The sequence below is a fragment of the Labeo rohita genome, unplaced genomic scaffold (assembly GCF_022985175.1).
Source record: "Labeo rohita strain BAU-BD-2019 unplaced genomic scaffold, IGBB_LRoh.1.0 scaffold_182, whole genome shotgun sequence".
Taxonomy (NCBI): domain Eukaryota; kingdom Metazoa; phylum Chordata; class Actinopteri; order Cypriniformes; family Cyprinidae; genus Labeo; species Labeo rohita.
The window spans coordinates 20299-36875 of record NW_026128022.1 but is presented as its reverse complement, the minus strand read 5'-3'; the positions used below and the strand labels follow the sequence as shown (position 1 = coordinate 36875).

At 34.4% G+C, this 16577-nt stretch overlaps 1 long non-coding RNA gene across 1 annotated transcript; it reads right to left on the bottom strand.

Moving 5' to 3' along the window:
- Window positions 1–4303: 4303 nt before the first annotated feature.
- On the bottom strand, window positions 4304–10543 carry LOC127158976 (uncharacterized). Its single transcript, XR_007826331.1, has 3 exons — window positions 10312–10543; window positions 5138–5290; window positions 4304–4324 (listed from the first exon to the last, which is right to left on the bottom strand). It is a non-coding gene; the product is annotated as an uncharacterized LOC127158976 (long non-coding RNA).
- Window positions 10544–16577: the final 6034 nt, after the last annotated feature.

Below are 16577 nucleotides of genomic sequence, written 5' to 3'. Positions count from 1 at the left end.
ATATAAGGTCTGTGAAGTTGCAAAGATTAAAGTCTCAAACCCAAAGAGATATTCTTTATAAAAGTTAACACTCAGCCACGCCTTCCTAAAACAGCTTATTCAAACACGCCCCCACAAATCCACATCACTGTATGGGAAGATTTGCATAACACTGCCCAATGTATACACAAAGAAAGAAGGTGTTAACTTTTATTCTCTCTGTAGTATTGTTGCAGCTGCTACCATGTTGTGAGTCGCTGTGTTTCACTGCGACAGAGAAAAGGACTTTGTTTGGCCTTCCAAATGAGTAGAAATCAGTGGTTAAGTTATATTTATAACACTGTTCCAGAACAGTACAAAGCAAATATTCAAGTGTGTGCAGCACATTTTGTGGAGGACTGTTTCCTGAACCTGGGAGAGTAGCCTACGATGCTGGCTGTGCACAAAGACTGTTTCTATAATATGGGGCAATTCAAACTTTGCAGGGACAGTTTGGCGCTTGTGACTCACAAGCAGTGGCGTACCACACATTTTAGAGCCCCCCCTCGCATCCTCTTCTCTCTCGGAGTACTCTTCTTTTGTGTTTGTTTACACTTGACTGGTTGGGAAAAAACTTTGTGCAAATGTTCGTGGCTTATATGGAAGCATCCATAGGAATCTCTGGTTTTATTCCGGTGTGTCATTGAGTCTGATATTTAGAGGCGGATTTAATGGAGTGGATTTAATGGGGTGGCACGGGGTGGCAACTGCCACCCTAAAAAAAAAGCTGTGCCACCACCACCTGCCACCCCAGAATTATGACAGAATTAAATATAAATGTAAGCAGTGTTTCATGTGCTACTTTTCAGCGCAACGCAAAATAATGGCAAACACGTCTTTCAATGAACTGTGCACGATGGCTGCACGTGCACGCAGCGCCCCCCAGTGTAGTAAGCTTCATTAGCAATTACTCTTATGAATCAGTTCTTTTTGATTCAAAAACACACGGTCCAGTTCACTAACAAATTGTGTTTACATTTGTTCATGAATCAGATAACTACTGCTTCTCAGCTAACTCAGAAGTCCTCTGAGAAATCTAATCCAGTCTGGACTTGTTTGAAATTCATCGCATAATTGTTTGGTGATCCGATTCTCTGATCATTATGGATATAAACCTTTTTGCCATATCCGACGAAACAACAACTTGAAACTAATGGCAGAGTTAGGTAAGAATCTAGTTGTATTGCAGTTTTCTGGATTGTTAACAGAATATAATTGGTTTTAGTTGGCCCATTTTCCCAAACCATTAATTCAGTTCTCAAAACAAAGACACCTTTCTCAAAAGGTTTAACAATGAGTAAGTTAAACATTAGTTTAAAAAAAACTGATGACACACCATTTAGATTTTTTTTTTTTTTACTGTACTGTATTGTGGTGCATACCAAGTTCATATACAAATCTTTGGTATTTGAACTTTTCTAGTGCTTTTCATTCACTGCAAGATTACTTTACAGTAATAAAATGAAAATCATTTTTCCCCCAAAAAATCATTGCTGAATTATATATTATCTGTATCTGTAATTTAAATTATGTTGTATACTGTAATACATATTAAGTTGCAAAAATAATTCCTGAATACTAATAAGAGTTTTTTGTTGTTGTTGTTTTTACAGTGTTATTGATCTCATGAGTGTTCACTGGATCTTAGTATTTAAATTGTGTGTAAGCATTTAAGAACACCTGTAACAAATAGACTATTGCATCAACACCTCCCACAGTGGTGAAAAAACAAAGGGACAAAATTGGAGATTTGAAACTTGTTTTTACCACTACACAGACATTCCCACCTCTGTCAATAACAGAAAATCAAACATTGTTTTCAAAAAGTGCTTTGATATTATTGTATTTCTTTCTGTGTTAGGAAATTCAAAAGTTTTTGTTGCTCTTAAACTTGCACAACGTGATTTATACCATCTAAGTAGCCTATGTAATTTTAATAGAACTGCAAGCCTTCTTTAGACTTGGTGCCATATTAAAAGGGTGCTATTATGCTTTTTAAACTTTAGTCAGTGTGTGGTGTGTATCTTTGGGCAGAAAAAGATCTACAAAGTTACAAATCTCAAAGTCCACTCCAAATGGAGATATTTCGTTTTAAAAAAAATCCCTTTTCAAGAACTACATTGAACGGCTCCATTGGACTACACTTTTTGTTTTCCACATGCAATGATGTCACAATGCTGCCCATTAGTATATCATTAAATTAAATCCCGCCCATGGAAATTTGAATTGTTGGGGGGTGGGTAGGGATGAGGTTTCAACGAGGCGGGTATAAACACAAGCACTGACCAGAGTGGCCGCTTCAGAGCCGTAACGCGCCACAAACGTGTGCAGTGTGGTAAGAGATTTATTCATCATATAGTGTAGATAACTTCACTTATAACAAAAATGTTTTTTTAAAAGCATAAACTTGCACTAGAATAGGCTAGGCTGATCAGTGATGATGTTCTTTGATAATGTTAGGCTGCTTTTAGCCTTATGCTGGAGCTGGTTTCAGGCAATGAAACTAAGTATGTAAATAATTATACACATTAGCACGACAATTTCATGTATTGGTGATCTCGCAGGCTGACGATAGGACCCAACACTACTGTTGTGTATTATTTACTAACCCTCCATACATCCTAGGTGTATATGACTTCCTTCTTTCAGACAAATGCAATCAGAGTTATATTAAAATTTATCCGGGCACTCCCAAGCTTTAGAGTGCCGTTTTTGTAAGAAAAATATCCATATTTAAAACAAAACAATCACTTTAATCTAGTTTGCGCTAACAGTTGTACACGAAATTTGCCATTTTGACCAGGGGCAGTACTGAAACACCATCTAAGCTGTTCGCCAATCGCAACGCAGTGGGACAGCTTACCAATCACAACACATTTCGTTATTCAGAAGGCGGGACTTCATTAAACCCGGAACTAATCGAGCCTTATGTGACAGGCTGGGAGAAATGTATTGTAATAATGTAAATTATGTTAAAAAATAATGCGTTTCTCGAACCACCAAAGCATGCTCTAGTACACCTCAAAAACAAAATCAAGACTTTGTAAAAGAGCATAGGTGTGTGTGTGCGTGTTTGATCACTTCTCACTACTGTGTGTGTGCACTTGGATGGGTTAAATGCAGAGCACAAATTCCGAGTATGGTTCACCATACTTGGCCACACATCACGTCCTTTCCTTTCCTTTTTAAAATATTAAATATTAAAAATATTAATTAATTAAGCATTTCCTTTGTATGGGGAATACGCTTAAAGAGCAATTTAGCGGGTTTCGTTTATATACTGGACTATTCTGCTTGACTGTATGCTTTATTAATAAGGTGTGTACTGAATTTGGTCGTACAGTGTTTTACATTTTAGAATGTCCCAAAATAGTGCCTTGATGTATTTATATAATAGCCTACTTAAGTCCAAGTTCAAAATAAAACTCTATGAATCGCTCAGTTGCGAACGTGCAAGAACCACTACAAGCTGTAAAGTTAACCGGAAGAGTTTTTTCAAACTCAACTGGTTTTGCGAGAGAACGCAAAAGTTTTGCGAGGGAAAACTCAGATTTTTTCACCACCATGTCCCTTAAGGGGCTCTGTATAATAGGACCACTTTAAAATGTAATTTATTTTTCATTTTAAACATAGATGATTACTTAATTAGTAATGCAATATTTGTGAACACAGCTGTGTATGTCAGAATACGCTTTGGTGTTGCCACCCTTTTGCCACCATAAAAAAAAAAAATCTAGGTCTGCTCCTAGTGATTTGGAAGCTTTTTCAAGCAAGGAATTGGTCACTTTTGCAGTAGAGAGGTAACAGAAGCTTCTAAGCACTTAAAATTTAAAACCAGATTTTTTGACTTTCAGTGGTTCAATAATTTTGTACTTGAATGTTTACAGCCAATGACATTTTTTCATTATTCATCAACTTTAGTTTCTCAGAATTACTCAAATGTGTGTTAAAGGTGGGGTATGTATTTTTTCAAAAACGCTTTAGCAAACTGAGTCGGTCCGAGTACCAAAACAAACTTCCAATCACCCGTATAAACATCAGATCAGCTTTCCACCCTTTTGGGGTAGGGGCGTGTTTGTTTTGGTGATTTAAAATATCATCACTGGCTACCAGAAACCACTTACCCTACCCTTAATAAACTGTTTCTAAAAGTTTACTTATGCTTCAGTAGAATTGTTTTCATAAAATTTTGTTCTCTGCAGCAAAATGTCTTGTAGGTCAAGAGGGTTGAATAAGTTTGATTGCAATAGTAATGCTGGAATCAGAGCAGAATTTCAGACCTTTCCTGGAGTTTGGAAGCACTCATCTGTAATACAATAGAGTCAACATTCAAGTTACACAATCCAACCTGAAATGTCAATTATTAAATTTTTTTTTTTTTTTTTACAAGTGGTAGTGTTTACTACACTATGTGCATAATTATTAGGCACGTTGATATTCTGGTCATATTTTTTTTTTACCAAGCACATTTTACCAATTCCAAACCACATCAATCCTAATAACTACTACTATTAATTTTGTATTTAATCATTTATACATGATATATATTTGTCCATGAAGGCTGGAAGTGAAAAACTCCTTACATTCAGGTGTGCATAATTATTAGGCACATTTTCTTTTACATATAAGCCAAAAAAGAGATTTAACCCAGACTGAAAAGTCAAAAATTATTAAATGCCCAAGAGAAGGATGCAAAACTAATGCAGTACTAGAATTTGCAAAGTTAAGGCATGACCATTGGACAGAGAAATGCTCGTTGGGTCAGCACGGTGAGAAAAAAAAAAAAAAAACGGCGGAGAAGAAAAGACACGTTGGAATTGGTAAAATGTGCTTGAAAAAAAAAAATATGACCAGAATATTAGCGTGCCTAATAATTATGCACACAGTGTAGTGTGTAATTGATTGCTATTGGCCAAGTTTTAGAATTAAAACTCATCACTGAAAAATGCTGGATTCATTATATTTAGCCATTTAGCAGATGCTTTTAGTGATTAACAAATGAGGACAATAAGCAATCAAACCAACATCATTTATGCTATTGCTGTCACTTAGAAATATAAAGACATTAATAGGCCTACTTTTAATTGTTTGTTGTAAAAGCTTTAAAAAGTATACTTACTGTTCTTATATAGTCTTGACAAGCTGTTTTCTCTTGGATCAGGCAGAAGATGCTCTTTTATAGGACTCTAGATCTCATCATGAGGTGTCAAGATGATGAACATGGACTTCAGACAATAGAAAATAAAAGCTCTTTCATGGAATTTCTTTGTAACTGGAAGAGGGGATGGAGCGAAAAAGCTTCATGTGAAAACACTGTAAACTGCTGGACAGGGAAAGTCATATTTATTCCAAGATAACACATCTGTGACATTATTGTTTATAATGAGGTTTATATATTTATACCATGGTCTGTCTGAATAGTCCATTTTGATTGGCTGGCAGGTATGCATTATTTTATAACAATTCAAGGGTCCATCATCCCAAGGGAGTGGGGGAAATAGAGTATGTGCTTTCTGTATATAGTAAAACAGAATTTTGTGGCAAAAAAATATTTTTTTTTTGTCCTGTTCTTTACAGTATTTATTTGTTAGGCCAGTGTTGTGGGTTTTGGTTATTGTGCCATTTTAGGATGTACCTTTGAAATAACCAAAATCATGTGGTGAATAGATATGGACTTGTAATGTGGTCAAGAGCTGCCAGTATCTGTTTTTTTTTTCCACATTTTTTTGTTCACATTTAGTCTAGAACTAAAGTAACATCTAATTCACCCGATTTCTCTCAACATGGGGACAGGAGACCAATAAATAGGAAAAAAGTAACTGGCATTACTTATTTGAAAAAGTAACTCAGATATTTTACTGTAAATCAAAAAAATAATGCATTACTTTACTTGTTGCTTGAAAAAAGTAATCTGATTATGTAACTCAAGTTACTTGTATTGCGTTACCCACAACACTGTTCCTCAGCAACAAGGTCAAGTCAAGTCAAGTCACCTTTATTTATATACCGCCTTTAACAATACAGAATTGTGGCAAGGCGGCTGTACAGTATTAAATAGGAAACAGTACATCAACAATGCCAAAGGCAACAGTAAACACTCACATTTTAGGTAAAGGTAGTTAATCAAAATCAATAAAATAAAATACAATATTGTGTTTAAAGAAAGTTACAAGGTGGTAAATTCACTGTTTTTGAAGTAACACAGCTTCGTTGTTTGTAGAGACATCGCCAGATGATGTCCACACCAAGGGGATGAAGATGATCATCTTAACTATTATTGGAAGATTATGCTGCCATCTACTCAAACACAAAGATGCCTAGGTACAGTACTAGAGACACAGATTGTGCTAGAATATATACATGGCCTTACCGCTGCTGTTGCGGTCCTCTTTGGCTTAATATAGTTAATCCAAAAAATAAAAATTCTGTCATCATTTACACACCATCATATTGATCCAAACCCATAAGACATTTGTTCATCTTCAATACACAAATGAAGATATTTTTAATAAAGCCTGAGATATTTCTGTCCATCCATTGAAAAAATATTCACCTAAAATTCTGATGCTTCAAAATGTTCATAAAGAGATTGCAAAACCAATTTAAATGATTTAATCAAAGTCTTCGGAAGAGATTCACATAACACATTTAACAGTAAATGCTGCTCCATTTCTGCAAGTGCCAGGAGTTTATATAACGTATATTCCAAAAAAAAAAAAACAAAACAAAAAAAAAACACAACAACAAAAAAACAAAAACGCAGAAATTATATTATCTTTTATCAATTTATTGGCTGTCGATTAGCACTGCATTATAAGTACACTCTAAAAAAAATGGTTCTTTAAAAGTTCATAGTAACACTTCTGTTTAGAACTGAGTTTAGAGTTTCTTTATTCCTGGCTTTTTGTTTTTAAAATCTGTAACTGTCAAAGCACCTCATTTCTGATTTTCTGGACATCAACTATCCAACTACACAGACTGTCAACAGGTGAAGTTCTTTCTTAGAATGTTTAGAAAATTTTAGCTTTCATATTGTAACTGGTTTACCATTACCAATAATGTCTTTTTCTTTTTTAGTTTCTTTTTAGTGTGACCAGCTCTGCTTAAATGTTAAAGCTATATTAAAGCTATCCCATGATCCCACTTAAAATCACTTTTTCTTTAATATTGTGAAGGGCATACTGCTTGTAAGTGCTTATAAGTCAATTGTTGCTTATGGCCTTCATAAGCATAATTGTTTTTACATAAACACATGGATACTCTTTAACTGCATTTCAGATGCATCACATTCACAACCTCATCATCTGCAGAGAAACTGCCACTCAATCACATCACATTGATGGACTTAAAGGCATCACAGAGGATCCTGAAGATATACACTTCTCAAAAAAATAAAGGGAACACTAAAATAACATCCTAGATCTGAATGAATGAAATATTCTTATTAAATACTTTCTTTACATAGTTGAATGTGCTGACAACAAAATCGCACAAAAATTATCAATGAAAATCAAATTTAAAAACCCATGGCGGTCTGGATTTGGAGTCGCACTCAAAATTGAAGTGGATAAACATGCCATTACTGACCCACTGCCAAACTGGTCATGCTGGAGGATGCTGCAGGCAGCAGAACGTTCTCCACGGCGTCTCCAGACTCTGTCATGTCTGTCACATGTGCTCAGTGTGAACCTGCTTTCATCTGTGAAGAGCACAGGGTGACAGTTGCGAATTTGCCAATCTTGGTGTTCTCTGGCAAATGCCAAACGTCCTGCACGGTGTTGGGCTGTAAGCACAACCCCCAGCTGTGGACGTCGGGCCCTCATACCACCCTCATGGAGTCTGTTTCTGACCGTTTGAGCAGACACATGCACATTTGTGGCCTGCTGGAGGTCATTTTGCAGGGCTCTGGCAGTGCTCCTCCTGTTCCTCCTTGCACAAAAGCAGAGGTAGTCTATTCCATTTGCACAACAGCATGTGAAACTGATTGTCAATCAGTGTTGCTTCCTAAGTGGGCAGTTTGATTTCACAGAAGTGTGACTGACTTGGAGTTACATTGTGTTGTTCAAGTGTTCCCTTTGTTTTTTTGAGCAGTGTACTATTCCACTGGAACTTTTTTTTCATTTATTTTCTATTTCTTTTTTTACTTTCTGATGTATTTTTCATGTTCATTGTCAACTGTCATTTATTATTTGTATTTAGTTAATAACTGTTTTTTATAGCATTTTCATTTTGCTTCAAGTTCATGTCAATTAAAAAAATAAAAGTACCTAATTGTGTAAAACCCTAATACAGACTAAAAGTCATTATAAGAAAAAAAAACAAAAAAACAATATTAATAGATAACATATGTAAATAATATTAATAAGTAATACTAATATCAATGGTGTAAATATACTAATATTAGTGAGAATAAACTATTTTCAAATGAACTATTTTCTAAACCCTAATTTATTCATCCCTACAATTTCGTCTCTTCAGGAGACTTAAACTGCTCAATTCATATTAACTTATTTATTTTAAAACAACATGGAAGTGAGTAAATGATGACACAATTTTCTGAATAATTTTGGTTGAATTATTCCTTTAAGTGCTGTGTTAATAGTTTAAATATTTAGCTTGTTTGTTGCATTATGTATGCTCCAAAATAATAGATGGAGCAAGATGAAAGTTTAAAATGACGGTAAAGGTTAGCTTCCTTTAAATTATATACAAGGTTGTGACTTGATTTAAGATTTTACTTATGGCTGCAGAATTTTAATATTTAATGTTACATTTTTCTGAAACTTAGAAAAATAATTTCAGAGTATTTTTATTGTAAATGTTGTTGCATGTCGATTGTAATGGTTTTAGTTATTGCAATTATTTGTAGCTTTTTTTTTCATCCTAGTTAGAGTGGAGTAAAACTAAATTGTGTTCATTTTGAAGGTGTCATTTTGCAGAATGCCAATAAATACTTTCTGTAATGATGACAAAATCTTGTTTGTGTTATATTTACACTATTGTTAATACTATGTGCATTTGTATTCTTAAAAGGATGGCGGAGCATACAATGTGGCCTAGAATCTGAATGTAAGACATTGTTATACATTTGAGTTGGCTTAAAATATTAAAGCAACTGGCTGCAGAGCTTTTTGTGTGGTTACTGAACTTTAAGCAAAACATTACTGGCACAACTTAGTTCTTGAAGTTCAGTAAACTCAAAAAAGCTTTGCCGCTGGTTACCTTATTTTAAGTTGAGTCAACTTAAAATTTTAAGGTAACCAGCTGCAAGCTTTTTTGAGTTTACTGAACTTCAAGAACTAAGTTGTGCCAACTCATTTTTAGAAGAGTGGTAGTTCACTCAACTTAAACCAGTGAATTGGCACAGCTTCCCTCCTTTAAAGTTGAATGAACTCAAAATTCTTTGCAGCTGGTTACCTTAATTTAAGTTGACTCAACTTTTTATTTTTTACTGTGTATTCTTGTTAAACACGATAAAGTGTTAATGCATGACTTGTCAGTTAAGATCGGAGTTTTGACATTAGATTTACAATTAAATCAAAATTTTAAATAACTTTTAAAACACTGATTTCCCTTGGTTTTGTTTTTTGTCTTGGTTTTGTAAAATGTTGTAAAATACATTTGAAAATACCTTATAAATAATAAAAAATGTAATATGTAAAAGCAAACATGCCTAAATACAGAAAGAAATATTCTAGTATCATTATTCATGGCAGAGATATTGTGAGAAATCACTAAAAATTAAATAGTAAACGTGGAATTCTTTATATATGCATCCCTGGACCACAAAATAAGGATCATAAGGGTCAATTTTTTAAACTGAGATTTATACATCATAAATATGCTTTCCATTGATGTATGGTTTGTTAGGATAGGACAATATTGTGCTGAGATACAACTATTTGAAAATCTGGAATCTGAGGGTGCAAAAAAATCTAAATGTTGAGAAAATCACCTTTAAGTTGTCCAAATGAAGTTCTAAGCATTGCATATTACTAATCAAAAATTAAGTTTGGACATATTTATAGTAGGAAAGTTACAAAATATCTTGATGGACCATGCTCTTTACCTAATATCCTAATGATTTTGAATATAAAAGAAAAATTGATCATTTTGACCCATACAATGTATTGCTGGCTATTGCTACAAATATACCTGTACTACTTACAACTGGTTTTGTGGTCCAGGGGTAACATATCTATACTTCTTGTATCTATATCCTGCCTGAATAACTCACACACATCTCAACAATCCAAAATCCAATTCCAAATCAAAAGATTTGTCCTTCAGTACCTTCAGATTGAGAGTGCTGTCAGTTACTTAGAAATCCTGGGCGGTGTCCAAACTCAGTCAAGTCCAGCTTTTTGAGCTCCAGTGAGCAAGTGTTCAGGTTCAGATAATGGGTTATGAAGAAAGTAATTTACCCTGAGACTTGTTTAGAGAGGAATGCATCACCATCGAAATGGCTTTGATTTAATCAACAATTTCAAAACAAACAATCAACAGAACAGTGAGAAATCTTCACCACAACGTTCAGCCTCATTTTGATACAGGCTTCACAATTTATAGCCTGCCTGGTTACACAGTTTTTTCTTAGCACTGGAATTCCTAATATGGACACAAAAGTCAAGATTAACGCCTCCTCTTACCATCTAGCTCTTCAGCAAGCTTTTGTTGCTAAGCATACTGTACATGCATCTGCAAATTTTGCAAATGCAACACCGGTTTTGCAAAACAAAAGATATACATGAAAGCATTGTGGGTTTTTTTTTTTGGTCTGTTTTTAAACCGCATCAAGAGACAGCTGCTTTTCTCACGCCTCTACAGAGTGTCTCTTATACGGTGCTGGTGCCCCTATAATTACAAATCAAAGCAAAATCCACCAAGAAAAATTATTTCTTTTACCAATTTCATTAACTTCCTATTAATTCTTTCTAGCTGTCTAAATAATCTTATTTCTTTTCCTTTACAAATGAACTCCTCTTGGTTGATTCTCCCTCTGTCTCTTGCTTCTTGAGAGCTTTGTGTTGGCTCCTCTGCAAACCTTACACAATTAAATCACTCATGTCAATTGTAAAGGAGTTCTCTTTTAAAAGAGAACTCCTTTAAGTTCTCCTTTAAGGTCATCTGATTCTTTGTTCAGGTTTTCTGTTAGGGATTGATCAGGAGAGCGCACCTCATTTTCTGAATCCACTGGACTGGATACAACTATACATACATTGTATAATAACAGTTGAAATATAAAACTATTCACCCCTATAAATATTTCGTTATTTTTCTCATAATTCCCAAGTAATTTAGAAATGTCTCTTACTATTTCCTTTCCAAAGTTTTTGAAATCTTTCACTTCCTGCCTTAGCCTGTCTAGGTCTATACCCTGTGGGTGTATTCAAACTTCCCGATTGTACTTCTTATGGCAATTCCTGACACTTGAAACTGCTTTGATAAATGTGTATATCCTTCCCCTCCTGTGTGAGCACTAACAATTCTTTTCTCTCAAATCTAAACCAAATTTATTTTGGATTTGCCAAGATAGAGTACATATAATTGTATTAATTGTTTTGCATTTTTTAGGTTAATTAGGCAAGTCACTAAACAAAACAGTGGTTTGTTCCATAAAACATCAAAAAGACAATTTCTTAAATGGGCTAATATTATTGACCTTAAGACTGTGGCTGTAACATCAAATGACCACAAGAGGGCGCACCGTCTCTGCTTGGACACCATAGTTTGGAGATAAACTGTAGAATTGCAGTATCTACTTATTATTATGTTTATTTATGGGAAACTCCTAATATCTAACCTTGATGAATTTGGGGGTTGAAAGCACTTACATTCAAGATGTTTTGGTGTGTTTTAATGTTTATTCATTGTGTGTTCTCTTTAAAAGACCCAAAAGCCCCACCTGTATTGCCACGTGCTCATGGATCTTGTGGACATGAATCTCTCTGTTTTAGATGGCAAACATCCTTCTGATCTTGATCAATCCATCAGAAAATCATTGAACGGTAAGAGTGTGGTGGAATTCAAATAGAGATAGAGACTAGTTAAATAAAATAGAGACTAGTTATAGAGACTAATCAAATAGAGACTATTTTTTTTTTTTTTTAGAGTCCAGTTATCATAGCGTGAATATTTCTCAGGATTCGGTTTTTGAATAGACACAATAAAAAAGTTATTTAACACTAATAAATGTAATTGTCCAGGAAAAATAAAAAAATAAAAGTATGGTGTCAGATCACAAGAATGGTTTTCCTCTTCTACAGAACTCAGTGGAGGCAAATGCCAGATGATTTTTCCAATTGAAAAACTGAATCTCGCTGATAAAGAAGCTGCAAAATTGTATATGAAGCAATACACGGAGGACATATGTAAAGATTTGCTAAAGATAAGCTTCCACTTAGCAACAAAAAGGTTTTAACAAACTGATGCCACCAAAGAACTTTTGATTTAAAATCATAAAATCATAATTATTTAAAGGGACAGTACACTCATTATTTACATACACTCATGTGGCTCCAAACCCATAAGGTGTTTGTTCATCTTCCAAGCACAAATGAAACCTGAGATTTCTGTCCATTTTCTGTTAAAAGTCTGTTCACCCAAAACTATGATTGAAATGAAAATGTTAAAAAAAAACAAAAAAAAAAAACACAGCTCCCTACTTTAAAGCATAAAGCTTAAAAAAATGATAATGAAATACTGATCAACAGGAAAACAATATACAGAATATAAAACAATATAATTTACTAAACTGCTGTGCATTTATATTTCAGACCTTTTCTTGAGCATTTGTAGATGCATGAAAAATTGGATCTGGGGCAGGAATTATAACTTCCTCCACTTAATGAGAGGTGAGAACAAACCTGATAACACCTAACAATTCAGTGTGAATAATATAAGCAGACTCATATATGCTGTGATCCCTCAGATGAAGCAGTACCTGTCGCTCTTCTAAAAAGTAACATGAGAGACTATGAAGATGCAGGACTGTTGCTGAACTCACCCTACTTTTCAGTGCTGAGAGAAGAAAGACAGATTGACCTCATCATTTCCCTGGATTACAGTGATGGCGATCCCTTCATGGTAATACACGCATTCATAAGATGACATTCTCTAATAAAAATTAAAGGAATAGATCCATAGAAATCATCATTTACTCCCTTTCATGTCATTCCATACTGTTTCTCTCTTTGTTTAGTAGAAAATAACAAGAGATTTTTTTTCCATCTAATATTGCCCCTTCTTCCTTGTGACCACCAGAGGTCACACTAACCTTAAAACACTGACAGATAATTATAAATGCGGTGTAGAAAATCATTTAATAATCAAATAAACTGTAACAGATGTGATTACAATTGCTGATTAAACTACTGTATTGCTTTGCCTCTGTTCCAATGAACTGTTTTATAGGTTTTGTCCTTGTCACTGACTTCAAATAGCACAAATGTTCAATATTAATCAAAGTGATAGTAGTTGTAATTCTAATTTGAGCATGAAAAAAACTTTTTTTTTTTTTCAAACTAAAACTTTATAATCTGAAGGAGCCAGGGAACAATTTGAATTTGAATCTCAAAAGTACAACATGACAACATGTGCTGTAGATATATGATGCAGTGATGATAATCAGATATAATGCATGTATAGACTGATTTAGCTGTGTTATTGATTGATTACACACTACTTCACATGTTATGTGTGATGTTGTGATATAAACGCACCTCGCAGGCTGGGATTGTCATGTTTGGATCTGATGTTGGGGGTATTTTCACTCATTTTCCGCTTAGTGTGGACAACACGAGTCTGTCTGAACGCAGCTGCAGCCCTCAAACTCCACGATGTGTTTCTCACGTGTTTCTGCAGCGAACTGGACAAAAAACTTTAAATATACAAAGACGCAGCACTCACATTAGGTATTATTGCAAAATGGCTGAACACTCCCGCTTTTTAAATAAAAGAGCCAATGGGTAATTAGTAAAGCGTTCTGAGTGGCGCGCTTAGGACTGCACATGCGCATTGGATGGTTTAGCCTGAAAAATATTTTTTTCTTTTTTAACGCTGTATGAGCATTAGAAATCTGAATTTAGACAGTTGTTGTCAGATTTCATTGGTGATTTCAAATATGAATTGAATCGTAAGATGAAAAGCTTTGGAATATTTGATTTTCTCCCATTAAATGAGATGCAAACCAAGTGAACGGACTTGCCATTTGTTTCCACTCATATCAACACACACTACATATATTGAAAGCTTTTTCCTGTTAAGGCAATAACGCCAAGGCGAAAAGATGAAGTTACACCTGATGACACAAGAGGACTCGACAGTCAAAAACACCATAGAATGGAGATTCTCCAGAAACACGTGCATCTCCTCACATCATGTTTGTAATTGTTTCACAATAATGAGCATTTGTGTTGTTGCAATCAAATGACCAGGACAAAACCTTATTTTTAGAGAATAGTTTATTAATTAATTGCAACAGAAGCAATCATAGTTGTAATCACGTCTGTGGTATGGTTAATTTGATTATTAACGATCATCTATTTATTGCTTAAAATAACTCATAAAGTGAATTCCTGCCAAAAACACTCACGAGGCAACTCAAGTGAGCCCTTTACCAGTGGGTTTTACCAGAAGAAATTCCAAGGATCACTCTGCGTGACAGCCAGGGTTGCCAGGTTTTCACAAAACCCACCCAACTCAACACTAGCCCAAAAGTAGCCCAGTCCCGTTTTGAGCGGTGTACCCTGTTAAAAATCGGATAAAATACAAGTTTTTTGGCGGGATTCCCCTGGTAAAATTGGCATTCCAGGGGCTAAATAATACCTTATTGGGGTCACTTCAACCCACGGCAACAGTGTTAAAGTAGCCTAATTCCGCAGGAAAACTAGGACTTGGCAACACTGGTGAAAGCTCTTATGGGCTACTGCATCTCTCTTCTTTTTTTATTCATCCAATAAGAATCCTCCTTCCAGTATGAGACCATAATTTTTACAGCCAGTCGGATAGACCATTTTCGAGTAGACGTCACAGTGACGTCACTTGCAGCTGCGCGCGCATAGTGGTTACAGATAAACATTAGGCTTGTTTGAAAAGAGCAAATTCTGCGCAGAATCGATCACCACAAGATGCATGCCGGTTAGAAATGTGTCCCAGTTACTTTTTTTTTTTTTTTTTTTTTTTTTGCATTTTGTTGCTTTTTTATTTATTTATTTATTTATTTTGTATTAATGCTTGAACAACATGTACAAATGTACCAAGGGTGTATACAAAAATATAACAAGTACTTACATGTATTATAAACATAAGTACAACAATAATAAAACAAACTACACAATAATAAAAAGAACCAACAGAAAAATAAATTAAGAAAAAGGAAAAAAAAAAAAAAAAAAGAAAAAAAAGAAAAAGAAATGACAGGCCTTGCTAAATCATAATAACTTAAATGAATCAAACAAACACAGAGTTTTTATAGCTTTTTTGTTTGTACTCTCCCTAATAGTACTTCTATAAATATCCAATTCTTTAAGTACCACAGAAAAAAGAGGTTTCTGATTACTAAATTTACAACGATGAATATGAAACTTAACAAGTATGATTGATAATGTAAACCTCATTTTCCAGCTTCTTGTTGTAGTTCAAAAAACCAAATATTACATGTTCGTATAGTAAGAAAAAGTTGGACAGTGCACTTTGACATTTATAAATCTAGAAACCTCCCACCATAGCCTCCTTGTATACTGACAATACCAGAAAATATGAGGTACTGTTTCTGGGTGTGATGTACAAAATGAACAATTCACATCTATTTCTGCAATAAATCTGTTTAAAAAATGCTTAGCAGGGTAAAACTTGTGCAGTATCTTAAATGAAATTTCTTTAATTTTATTTGTAATAAGATATTTATTAGGTAATACCCAAACTTTCCTCCAATCAATGTTTCTGATAAACTGAGACCAATAGAAAATAACACGTGGTTTGCTAACAATTTCTTTTTGAAATAATGAACGTATAGCCTTATTATTTTTTTTTCCCCTAGATGAAAAACAAATTCTACCACAGAAAGTGTCAGCAGGGTGAAGAAAAGAAGCATATTTAGAGTATGAAATACCTCTACATAAAGACACAATACTAGAAGAGATAGCTCCAATTACAGAGGCATATTCTTTTGGGGTTACAGGGAATTCAAAATATGAAAGAAATTCATCATAAGTCCTTAAATACCCCTGAGAGCTCAACAGCTGACCTACTAAAAGAATCCCTTTGTCAAACCAAGTTTTCATGAACATACTCTTGTGTTTATACAGAATATTACAATTATTCCATATATAATACTGGTGCGGAGAAAAATTGTGCTTGTAAATTAACTTCCACCCCAAAAGTGCTTGCTTGTGAAAAGCTGACAATTTAACAGGAAGTTTTTCAATTTTGTAATCACACATTAACAAAAATGAGAGACCACCGAGCTGATCAAAAACAGTACTAGATACTATATTCCACACAGAAGAAGGGTTTTTCAAAAAGTACTTTAACCAGTTAATTTTGAAAGTGTTTTTTTA